The 13,547-nt window shown below is 46.5% G+C and overlaps 1 protein-coding gene across 1 annotated transcript in view; it reads left to right on the forward strand.

Annotated features, from left to right (window-relative positions):
- Window positions 1-748: 748 nt before the first annotated feature.
- The window catches only part of LOC110532619 (potassium voltage-gated channel subfamily G member 1-like), a 36,384-nt gene continuing 23,585 nt past the window's right edge, over window positions 749-13,547 (forward strand). The window contains exon 1 of the mRNA XM_021616676.2: window positions 749-892. The gene's annotated coding sequence lies outside the window, so the exon portion shown is untranslated. The remainder of the gene's footprint in view (window positions 893-13,547) is intronic.

Raw genomic sequence — 13,547 nt, forward strand, 5'->3', positions numbered from 1 at the left:
CAAAGTTACTACACAGGTATAAAATCGACTTTCTGTAAAGTGTTACCAGAAATGGACATAGAGAATGGGATGGAGGAAGATGATATCTGATAGCCTACTGTTGATAATGGTAGACTGTACCTCCAACAACTCATTCTAACAGTGAGTTCACACCTGTCTAATTTTGGACTCAGCGACGGCTATCTGAGTACATAGAGTGAGGGGCACAGCGGTCTAAGGCATCTCAGTGCAAGAAGCCTCACTACAGTCCCTGGTTCAAATCCAGGCTGTATCACATCCGGCCGTGATTGGGAGTCCCATAGGGCGGCGCACAATTGGTCCAGCGTCATCCGGGTTTGGCCGGGGTAGGCCATCATTGTCAATAAGAATTTGTTCTTAACTGACTTGCCTAGTTAAATAAAGGTTAAATAAAAAAATATAAAAAAACGAGGAACCACAGTGAGTGAACCTTCTTAGGCGCTAACTTCAGGGGAAAAATATAAACCATCCACGTGAGTCTACGGCCAAAGCGAGTGATTATTCCTGTTTCAGGGGGGGAACCCTTCGCTCCGCTCGCTAGCTAGATGCTGGTTGCTATGGATTTCTGTGAAAAGCTCTCAGAATAATGTTAGAATGGCACATCCCACCTGTGATGTCAGAGCTGTGAGGCTAGCTGTTGATATAGTGGGAGGGGCGAGGCTGTAGCCTGTTGCTCATGATCATCAAATAACCTGGTAATACTCTGCATGCCTTGTGTCTGTGTGCAGAGAGAGCAGAGTTGTCGTGCGATGCAGAAGCAACAGCAACAGTTAGGACTTCATGTTTTCTTCTCTTATTGATCACTTTGAGAGCCGCTGGCTTTTTTGTATCAACTAAAACTCACAACTGTTGGAAGAACTGATGCACAACCACAGTGAGTATTTCATCATATTTGTTCTTATTTAGCTCATCTCAGAGGATATTGACACAATACAGTTTTCACAGCTCATGTAATAGTAAATGCATAGTGCTATCACGCGCTATCAGTATTTACCAAGACTTCAACAAGTGTGCATCTGTTGACGCTGACCACCCTTTCAACATTTAATGTGTTCTATTCCTTTTTCATTTTCAGTGGAGACGTAAAACATTGGGTGGTGTAACAGCAGTATTGTTACTGTACTAATCACCCTCACAATTTACATGGTTAATGATTAAACAGTTCAAAATGTTAACAAATGGTGATCAATCAACATGTTAATCTGGTGAGCATGTTTTCAGTTAGTTGGAAAAATCAGTCATCCAGAGATCATAGTTTTCAGCGTTAACAAGTTTTGATACTGGTACTCTTGCACGCAGCACCCATTTGAGTATCTATGGGCATATTGCAAGTTAATATTTTTCCCCAGGTTCTGAATTAAATCATAGTAATATACTGTCCTTTCAGTGCCATATGAAACATTTTAGCTACTGTCCACTCTGATTTTATCCAATGATTCCATCTGTTCATTTCTTCTCGTTGTATCACTCCATCTCCATGTCTCTAACAGATGACTATGATTAGCATACTGTTGATCAGCCCATGGTAAAAGAGTGGCAGATACAGCAGATACGCTACATAGTGAGTCACATGTATTTCTTCTTAGAGGACAGATTTTGTTGAAATTCCGTAGCTGTAGCATCTGAGCAACATACAGTATTTGTTGTTGGCAAGGAGTATATATAAAAATAATGAATTGAAAAACAGTCACACGACAAAATTCCAGTATTATTGGTATTTAGTCATTTTGCTGTCAGACAGACATTTGAAGCAGAGTGGATAATAATAACTGCAGATCATTCTGAACATAATATAAATGTTTCTAAAGTAAAGATCTGCATAACAATGTTTTATTATATTCCTTGCCAACAGTTACCCATATTTGGTTGTAAGTGGTGTGCCCCCCTCCCCCATTTTAATGGGCCACCTAAGACCAACAAGTAAACCCAAATACATACAGTACATACATACACTTTATATACAAAAGTATGTGGACACCCGTTTAAATGAGTGGATTCAGCTATTTCAGCCAGACCTGTTGCTGACAGGTGTATAAAACCTAGCACATAGCCATGCAATCTCCATAGACAAACATTGCCAGTAAAATGGCTGTCCTGCAGCTTTCAGTGACTTTTAACGTGGAACTGTCATAGGATGCCACCTTTCCATAGGATGCCACTTTCCTCTGGAAACAATGTCAACACAATAACTGTTCTTCGGGAGTTTCATGAAATGGGGTTTTCTATGGCCGAGCAGCCGCACACAAGCCTAAGATCACCATGCGCAATGCCAAGTCTCGCCGCCATTGGACTCTGGAGCAGTGGAATCCCGTTCTCTGGAGTGATGAATCATGCTTCACCATCTGGCAGTCCGACGGAAGAATCTGGATTTGGAGCATGCCAGGAGAACCCTACCTGCCCCAATGCATATTGCCAACTGCAAAGTTTGGTGTAGGAGGAACAATGGTCTGGGGCTGTTTTTCACAGTTCGGGGTAGGCCCCTTAGTTCCAATGAAGGGAAATCTGAACGCTACAGCATACAATGACAATCTAGACGATTCTGTGCTTTCGACTTTATGGCAACAGTTTGGGGAAGGCCCTTTCTTGTCTCAGCATGACAATTCCCCTGTCCATACAGAAATGGTTTGTCACGATCAGCGTAGAAGACCGTGACTGGCCTGCACAGAACCCTGCCCGACCTCACTAATGCTCTTGTGGATGAATGGAAGCAAGACCCCGCAGCAATGTTCCAACATCTAGTGGATAGCCTTCCCAGTTGAGTTAAAGTTGTTATAGCAGCAAAGGAGGACTAACTCCATATTCATTCCCATGATTTTGGAATGAGATGTTCAACGACCAGGTGTCCACATACTTTTGGTCATGTATTTTACAGAACGCACCCTTGAGGAGCCTCTGTGTTGTTACCTACCCTTACCACCTGGTGGCGTTCTGTCAGGAAGTCCATGATCCAGTTTCAGAGGGAGGTGTTTAGTCCCAGGGTCCTTAGCTTTGTGATGAGCTTTGAGGGCACTAAGGGTGCGTACAGTGCATTCGGAAACTATTCAGACCCCTTCCCTTTTTTGACATTTTGTTACGTTACAGCGTTTTTTTAAATGGATTCTATCTACACACAATACCACATAATGACAAAGGGAAAACAGGTTTTTAGACATTTTTGCACATGTATAAAGACCATTTGCTATGAGACTCAAAATTGAGCTCAGGTGCATCCTGTGCACTTCGAGGCAAGCAACACTGCAGCATGCATGAGAGCACCAGCTGTTCCGGACCACTGTGTGATCAAGCTCGCAGTAGCCGATGTGAGCAAGACCTTTCAACAGGTCAACATTCACAAGGCCGCAAGGCCAGACGGATTACCATCACGTGTACTCAGAGCATGCACTGACCAACTGGCAAGTGTCTTCACTGACATCTTCAACCTGTCCCTAGCCGAATCTGTAATACCTACATGTTTCAAGCAGACCACCATAGTCCCTGTGCCCAAGAACACCAAGGTAACTCGCCTAAATGACTACTGACCTGTAGCACTCACATCTGTAGCCATGAAGTGCTTTGAAAGGCTGGTAATGTCTCACATCAACACCAGCATCCTCCCAGAAACCCTAGACCCACTCCAATTTGCATACCGCCCCAACAGATGCACAGATTATGCCATTTCTATTACACTCAACACTGTCCTTTCCCACCTGGACAAAAGGGACACCAATATGAGAATGCTGTTCATTGACTACAGCTCAGTGTTCAACACCATAGTGCCCTCAAAGCTCATCACAAAGCTAAGGACCCTGGGACTAAACACCTCCCTCTGAAACTGGATCATGGACTTCCTGACAGAACGCCACCAGGTGGTAAGGGTAGGTAACAACACAGAGGCTCCTCAAGGGTGCGTTCTTAGTCCCCTCCTGTACTTCCTTATCACCCACACCTGCGTGGCCAAGCACGACTTCAACACCATCATTAAGTCTGCAAACAACACAACGGTGGTAGGCCTGATCACCGACAACAACGAGACAGCCTATAGGAAGGAGGTCAGAGACCTGGAAGTGTGGTGCCAGGACAACAACCTCTCCCTCAATGTGGTCAAGAGAAAGGAGATGGTTGTGGACTACAGGAAAAAGAGGGCCGAGCACGCCACCATTCTCATTGATAGGTCTGTAGTGAAGCAGGTTGAGAGATTCAAGTTCCTTGGTGTCCACATCACCAACACACTATCATGGTCCAAACACACCAAGACAGTCATGAAGAGGGCACGACAATGCCTATTCCCCCTCAGGAGAATGAAAAGATTTGGCATGGGTCCTCAGATCGTCAACAAGTTATACAGCTGCACCATCGAGAGCAAGGCGCTACAGAGGGTAGTGCATACGGCCCAGTACATCACTGGGGCCAAACCTTCTGCCATCCAGGACCTTTATACCAGGCAGTGTCAGAGGAAGGCCCTAAAAAATGTCAAAGACTCCAGCCTCCCTAGTCATTGACTGTTCTCTTTGCTACCACACGGCAAGCAGTACTGGAGCGCCAAGTCTAGGTCCAAAAGGCTTCTTAACAGCCAAGCCATGCGACTTCTGAACAGCTCATCAAAAGCCTACCCTGACTATTTGCATTGACCCACCCCCCTTTTTATGCTGCTGCTACTCGCTGTTTATTATCTATGCATAGTCACTTTACCCCTACCTACATGTACATATTACTTCAACTACCTCAAATATCCTGTACCACCGCACACTGACTCTGTACCAGTACACCCTAGCCTCGTTATTGTTATTATATTGTTGCTCTTTTATTTTTTACTTTAGTTTATTTAGTTAATATTTTTCTTAACTATTATTTTTCTTAAAACTGCATTGTTGGTTAAGGGCTTGTAAGTAAGAATTTCATGGCAAGGTCTACACCTGTTGTATTCGACGCGTGTGACAAATAAAATAACATTTGGACAAAAGAGCAAGATTTTTTTACTTGTCAAATGACAGACAGGCAACGATCATCATGTCACCAGAATAAGACCCTTGATATTAATTGGAAAAGAGCATCAAGCTGTAACGACGTCTGTGTGTAGCTGGTGAGATGAGTCAGGCGCAGGACAGCAGATATGAGTAATAAAAACACTTTTACTCAAAAATCTAAATATACACACATAATATATACGGCCACACAATACGGACCACCATACAACAAGCAATCACTCACAAAAACCATGTGAGGAACAGAGGGTTAAATAATGAACACGTGATTGTGGGATTGAAAACAGGTGTGTGAGAAACAAAGACAAAACAAATGGAAAATGAAAAGTGGATCAGCGGTAGCTAGAAAGTCGGTGACGTTGACCGCCAAATGCTGTCCGAACAAGGAGAGGGACCAACTTCGGTGGAAGTCATGACACAAGCATCACCATCCTATGAAGTTCATCATCATTTATTTAATCTGTAGCCTAATTAACAGCATGCTTCCCTGAGGACTATTATGTCAATATTTGCGCATAAAAGCATTTTCACCGATTTCTCACATAATTAATTTTACAGAAACAAAAAGAGTATTTTGTTTTGTCACATTTGGAAAGTTGACTGAAAATGTTTCTGTTTCCATCAGGCCTGTCATGTTTCATCTGACAAAAAGGTTGGGTGGAAAGTTGGTTACAGACAAACATTTTGTCAAAACTTCAGCCATGCCGACAGGCCGACAGCACCCATTGGCATGCCCCCTACCATGCCCCCTGCCACACCCACCACCTAAGCTCCTTTTTGTTCCAGAAAACCCTAAATATTTCTGCTATACACTGTAAACCCCACACTGACTTTCTATATTCATTTGCAACAGGCAACATGAAGGTGGCAATGCTCAAAACGTTGACTACATCTCTTAAATCCACTACTGGAAATAGCCTATTGGGAAATGAGCGATAAAAGAGCTAAGAAGTGAAGGAAAATGAGCAGAGTTGATTTACTTGCACTCCTGTTGATCACAGGATTTGTTAGTAGGGTCATTCATCAATTGTGATACTATCAATAACCTGATCATGATTTTCCGCAGATGTATTAGTGCGCAAAATGCTCATTTCTTCTTTAGACCTATTTATGATGTATGGTGTGTAACCCATGGATCAATTTCTCCCACTCTACAGGGTCATTCAGATTTGAATGAGATGAACAAATGACTTTCTTGTACCTACATCTTTAGCAGTCATGCTTCCCCCACTCTCAGATTTGGCCAAGGCCAGAGTAATTATAAACTGCTATTCCTAGATGTATTCAATAGCAATTGATGTACAGTACAAATCTCCCAGTTTAGAATGATTTTAGATTTTTGGGGTCTAGGTAATTTGGGTAGTAAACCAACGCTGGCTGAACAGTAAGCAGACAGAGGCTTACATCTAATTATGTGCATTTAAACTGCATTATACTTTACCAACAGGGCAGATTGTCATTTTATATCTCATTTTGTACAATTGCATGTTGTAGTACAAATCCCTGCTGGCAAGAGTTTATAAATGACAGAGGAACCTACTGTCCATCTTTTTGAGCCACTACACATTCTATCAAATCTATCCGATTTGCTACCAAAACCACTGCTGAATATATCAGTCTTAAATCCGCTCCAAGTAAAATAGCTTTTCCTTTTGAGGCCCTACCATTCTATACAATCCTATTTGCTACCACTGCACTCAACTCCACACAAAACAAGTTTCCCCCTGTTGGTATTACCTAGGGCCCAGCTCTGTTAATCAATCCCATCAACTAAAGTAGTTTCCCCTCCCTGTTCAGGCTGACACAATCTAATAATGGTGTCCAGAAAGACTGGATGTTGATTTTTCAAATTTTCAGTCCAACACCATCCATCCCTCATCCCTCCATCTCTCTTTGATCTGTCATTCCCTGTCCTCCCTGCCAGACCATCCCGCTGAGGCTTGTAGTGGGGTCTGGTTTGGTCTGGTAGCCACACTGAGCAGTCCCTTCTAAGGAAGCAGAGCAATCCCATAGAGCAATCCTTTCAAAACACTCTGTCCATGCAGTGTCAAGCTGTCTGCCTTCAGGTACACATCCCTACTGGGATGCTTTTACCAATGGCTGAAGAGCAGAGTTGGGGCTCAAATAAACCTGAATTTAACCTGCTTCCCCTGCGCCTACCGAGACATGAATGGACAATACTGTAACAGGATACTAATACTACTGGTTGGTAGGTGATCAAATACTTATGTCATGCAATAAAATGCAAATTAATTACTTAAAAATCATACAATGTGATTTTCTGGATTTTTGTTTTAGATTCCGTCTCTCACAGTTGAAGTGTACCTATGATAAAACATTACAGACCTCTACATGCTTTGTAAATAGGAAAACCTGCATAATTGGTAGTGTATGAAATACTTGTTCTCCCCACTGTACGTACTACAAAATACAGCACATAAAAACAATAACGTGCCAAAAACACAGAACATGGCAAAAGTAAAGAGCCTGACAATAATCCACAACACAAACAAACAATTACACACAAAGACATGATGGGAAACAGAGGGTTAAATACATGTAAATTGATTAGGGAATGAAAACCAGGTGTGTATGGGACAAGACAAAACAAATGGACATATGAAAAAATGGAGCGGCGATGGCTAGAAAGCCGGTGACGTCGATCGCCGAACGCTGCCCGAACAAGGGGAGGAGCCGTGACAGTAACCCCCCCCCCCCCACCCGATGCCTCGAATCCAGGATGGAACGAACAATGTACGCCAGGGCCCCCTCAATGTCCAAAGGAGGCGGAGGGACCTCCCCCACCTCAGATTCCTGGAGCGGATCAGCCACCACCGGCCTGAGGAGAGACACATGGAACGAGGGATTCACACGATAATCAGAGGGAAGCTGTAATCTGCCTTACACTGGGCACACACCGAGCAGGAGGAAATATAAACCCTCACGTCCTTAGCCACGGTGGGCCACCAGTACTTCCCAGTCAGACAGCGCACCGTCCGACCGATCACTGGGTGACCAGAGGAGGGAGACGTGTGGGCCCAATAGATCAACTGGTCACGGACAACAGACGGAACGTAGATATGCCCAACGGGACACTGGAGGGGAATGGGCTCTGTACGCAATGCCTGCTCAATGTCCGCATCCAGCTCCCACACGACCGGCGCTACCAGGCAGGAGGCCAGGAGTATGGGAGTCTGATCCATGGGCCGCTCCTCTGTGTCATACAGCCAGGACAGGGCGTCTGCCTTCTTATTCTGGGAACCTGGTCTGTAGGATAGGGTAAACACAAAATGGGTAAAGAACATGGCCCACCTTTTCTGACGAGGATTCAGTCTCCTCGCTGCCCGGATGTACTCCAGGTTGCGGTGGTCAGTCCAGATGAGGAAAGGGTGTTTATCCCCCTCAAGCCAATGTCTCCACGCCTTCAATGCTTTAACCACAGCCAACAACTCCCGGTCTCCCACATCATAGTTACGCTCAGCTGGACTGAGCTTCTTCGAGAAGCTTCAGTGGCGTACCCGAGGGCTGTGGGAGCACGGCTCCTATCCCAGCCTCAGACGCATCCACCTCCACTATGAATGCCAAAGAGGGATCCGGATGGGCCAGCACGGGAGCCGAAGTAAACAGAGCTCTTAGCTGCCAAAAAGCCCTGTCCGCCTCAGCCGACCACTGCAACCGTACAGGACCCCCCCCCCCCCCCCACACTTCAGCAGTGAGGTAATGGGAGCGGCAACTTGGCCAAAACCCAGGATCAGTCTCCGGTAGTAATTGGCAAACACTAAAAAGCGCTGCACCTCCTTTACCGTGGTGGAATCGGCCAATTACGCAAGGCTGCAATGCGGTCACTCTCCATCTCCACCCCTGATGTGGAAATGCGATACCCTAGGAAGGAGACTGCCTGCTGAAAGTACAAGAATTTCTCAGCCTTGACATACAGGTCATGCTCCAACAGTCGTCCAAGTACCTTGCGCACCAAGGACACATGCTCGGTGCGTGTAGCGGAGTACATCAGAATGTCATCAATATACACCACTACACCCTGCCCGTGCAGGTCCCTGAAAATAATGTCTACAAAGGATTGGAAAACTGATGGAGCATTCATCAACCTGTACGGCATGACGAGGTACTCATAATTCCCTGTGGTGGTTCTAAACGCTGTCTTCCACTCGTCTCTCTCCCGGTTACGCACCAGGTTATACGCACTCCTGAGATCCAGTTTCGTGAAGAAGCGCGCCAGGCATTGACTCAATCGCCGTGGCGATAAGAGGTAGCGGGTAACTGTACCTCACAGTGATTTGATTGAGACCTCTATAGTCAATGCACGGGCGTAAACCTCCATCCTTCTTCTTCACAAAAAATAAACTCAAGGAGGCGGGTGAAGTAGAGGGCCGAATGTACCCCTGACGCAGGGATTCAGAGACATATGTATCCATAGCCACCGTCTCCACTTGCGACAGGGGATACACGTGACTCCTGGGAAGCACAGCATCTGCCAGGAGATGTATCGCACAATCCCCCCGTCGATGAGGTGGTAATTGAGTCGCCTTCTTTTTACAGAAGGTGAGAGCCAAATCGGCATTTTCTGGGGGGGATGTGCACGGTAGAGACCAGGTCTGGACTTTCCACCGTGGTAGCACCAACGACAACCCCTACACACCTCCCTGAGCACTCTCGCGACCACCCCGTGAGAGCCCTCTGTTGCCAGGAAATAGTGGGATTATGCAGAGCCAACCAGGGAAGGCCTAGTACCACAGGAAACACAGGAGAGTCAATGAGGAATAGGCTGATTCTCTCCTCATGATCCCCCTGCATAACCATGGCCAAGGAGATGGTGGCCTCCCTGATTAGCCCGAACCCTAATGGTCGACTATCCAGAGCGTGTACCGGGAAGGGTCTAACTACAGGAAAAATGGGGATCCCTAAACTAATGGCTAACGCTCTGTTGATATATTTCCCAGCTGCACCTGAATCAACGAGCGCCGTATGCTGGGAATGTGGAGAAAACTCAGGGAAACAAACAGGCACAAACAGTTGATCATCAGAGGACTCTGGATGAGTGTGGTGCGAACTCACCTGGGGTGCCTCGACTCCCAGAGGAACCAACACGGCACCGACCGGCAGTGTGTCCTCTGTGGCCACAGATGGTGCACGTGATGGCTCCTCCTCCAGTCTCCCTATGAGCAGCCCCTCCTACCTCCATGCGCACCGGAGCTGGGGTGCTGGAAGATGGCACCAACAGAGCCCCCTCTGGACGTCCACGGGTGACCAGCAGGTTATCCAACCCGATGGACAAATCCACCAGTTGGTCAAAGGAGATGGTGGCATCCCTACAGGTCAGCTCACGTCGGACATCCTCTCGTAGGCTGCATCGATAGTGGTCGATGAGGGCCCTGTCTTTCCAGCCTGCTCCGGTCGGCCAAGGTCCGGAATTCCAGGGCGAATTCCTGGGCGCTCCTCATCCCCTGCCTCAAATGGAAGAGCCTTTCCCCCGCCACTCTACCTTCGGGTGGATGGTCAAAGACAGCCCGGAAGCGACGGGTGAACTCCTCGAAGTGGTCCAACGCCGTGTCTCCCTCTCTCCACACGGTGTTTGCCCACTCCAGCGCTCCTCCCGTGAGACAGGAGACGAGGGCAGCCACTCTCTCCCTTCCCGAGGGAGCTGGGTGCACAGTGGCCAGGTAGAGGTCCAGTTGTAACAGGAATCCCTGGCACTGTGCTGCCGTCCCATCATGCTCCCTGAGAAGGGAGAGACGCATCCCACTGGAATTCTCTCCAGACGGGACAGGTGGAGGCAACCCTGGTTGTGCTGGTCGAGGCGTCTCCCCGTCTCACCCAGCGGTCCATGGTTTGAACAACGTGATCCATCATGGCACCAAGTTGACTTAACATTGCCGAATGTTCCTGGACGCGCTCCTTGACTCCTCTAACCGGGGTACCTGCTCCTGCTGACTCCATAGTTCGGTGTGTAATTCTGTCAAGGGTGTGTATGGGAGGCGAAGTCAGGTGCAGGAGAGGAGAGTGTAGTGAACAGGTGCACTTTAATTCCGTACTACAAAATACAGCACATAAAAACAATAACGTGCCAAAAACACGGAACATGGCAAAAGTAATGCACCCGACAATAATCTACAACACAAATAAACAATTACACACAAAGACATGATGGGAAACAGAGGGCTAAATACATATAAATTGATTAGGGAATGAAAAGCAGGTGTGTATGGGACAAGACAAAACAAATGGACATATGAAAAAATGGAGTGGCGATGGCTAGAAAGCCGGTGACGGCGATCAAGGAGAGGAGCCGACTTCAGCGGAAGTCATGACAACCAAGCCATGAAGTCGAAAGAATTGTCTGTAGAGCTCAGAGACAGGATTGTGTTGAGGCAGAGATCTGGGGAAGGGTCCCAAAAAATATCTGCAGCATTGAAGGTCCCCAAGAACACAGTGGCCTCCATCATTCTTAAATGGAAGAAGTTTAGAACCACCAAGACTCTTCCTAGAGCTGGCCGCCTGGTCAGACTGAGCAATCGGGGGAGAAGGGCCTTTGTTAGGGAGATGTCCAAGAACCCCATGGTAACTCTGACAAAGTTCCAGAGTTCCTCTGTGGAGATGGGAGAACCTTCCAGAAGGACAACTATCTCTGCAGCACTCCACCAATCAGGCCAGACGGAAGCCTCATGACAGCCTACTTGGAGTTTGCCAAAAGGCACCTAAATGACTCTCAGACCATGAGAAACAAGATTCTCTGGTCTGATGAAACTAAGATTGAACTCTTTGGCCTGAATGCCATGCAACATGTCTGGAGGAAACCTGGCACCATCCATATGGTGAAGCACGGTGGTGGCAGCATCATGTTTTGGTGAGGTTTTTAGCGGCAGGGACTGGTAGACTAGTCAGGATCGAGGGAAAGATTAACGGAGTAAGGTACAGAGAGATCCTTGATGAAAATCTGCTCCAGAGCGCTCAAGGTATCAGACTGGGGCGAAGGTTCACCTTCCAACAGGACAGCGACCCTAAGCACACAGCCAAGACAACGCAGGAGTGGCTTCAGAACAAGTTTCTGAATGTCCTTGAGTGGCCCAGCCAGAGCCTGGATTTGAACCGGATGAAACAAACTTGAGACAGTGCAGCGGCGAGACTGTGCAGCGGCGCTCCCCATCCAACCTGACAGAACTTGAGAGGATCTGCAGAGAAGAATGGGAGAAACTCCCCAAATACAGGTGTGCCACGCTTGTAACATCATACCCAGATGACTGGAGGCTGAAATCGCTGCCAAGGGTGTTTCAACAAAGTCCTGAGTAAAGGGTCGGAATACTTATGTAAATGTAATATTTCAGTTTTATTTTTTTTATACATTTGCAATAATTATTTAAAAAAAACTGTTTTGCTTTGTCGTTATAGGGTATTGTGTGCAAAATGTAATCCATTTTAGAATAAGGCTGGAATGTGCAAAAAGTAAACGGGTCTGATACTTTCCAAATGCACTGTACTACACTATATATACACAAATATCTGGACACCTCTTCAAATTAGTGGATTTTACTATTTCAGCCACACCCGACAGGTGTATAAAATCGAGCACACAGCCATGCAATCTCCATAGACAAACATTGGCAGTAGAATGGCCTTACTGAAGAGCTCAGGGTGCCACCTTTCCAACAAGTCAATTCATCAAATTTCTGTAACTGTATGTGCTGTTACTGTGAAGTGGAAACATCTACGAGCAACAACGGCTCAGCGGTGAAGTGGTAGGCCACACAAGCTCAAAGAATGGGACCGCCGAGTGCTGAAGCATGTAGCACGTAAAAATTGTCTCTCCTCTGTTGCAACACTCACTACCGAGTTCCAAACTGCCTCTGGAAGCAGCATCAGCACAAGAACTGTTCGTTGGGAGATTCATGAAATGGGTTTCCATGGCCGAGCAGCCACACACAAGTCTAAGATCACCATGCACAATGGCAAGCATTGGCAGGAGTGGTGTAAAGCTCGCCGCTATTGGATCTTGAAGCAGTGGAAACTCGTAATCTGGAGTGATGAATCATGCTTCACCATCTGGCAGTCCGACGTACAAATGTAGGTTCCGCGAATACCAGGAGAACTCTACCTACCCCAATGCATAATGTCAACTGTAAAGTTTGGTGGAGGAGTAATCATCAGCTAGAGATGTTTTTCATGATTCAGGCTAGGTCTCTTTGTTCCAGTGAAGGGAAATCTTAACGCTACAACATACAATGACAATCTAGACGATTATGTGTTTCCACAGATTTTGGGAAGGACCTTTCCTGTTTCAGCAGTTTGGAGGAGGCCCTTTCCTGTTTCAGCATGACAATGTCCCCCTGCACAATGCGAGGTCTATACAGAAATGGTTTGTTGAGATTGGTGTGGACGAACTTGATGACCTGCTCAGAGCCCTGACCTCAACCCCATTGAACACCACTGGGATGAATTATTATCAGTCACACTGTGGTGGTGTTGAAAGTCCTGTGTGGGTCAGTTGGTAGAGAATGTTGCTTGCTACACCAGGATTGTGGGTTTGATTGGATTGGCAGGGTCTTCTAAGCGTCT

This window comes from Oncorhynchus mykiss, chromosome 9 (genome assembly GCF_013265735.2).
Source record: "Oncorhynchus mykiss isolate Arlee chromosome 9, USDA_OmykA_1.1, whole genome shotgun sequence".
Classification (NCBI taxonomy): Eukaryota; Metazoa; Chordata; class Actinopteri; order Salmoniformes; family Salmonidae; genus Oncorhynchus; species Oncorhynchus mykiss.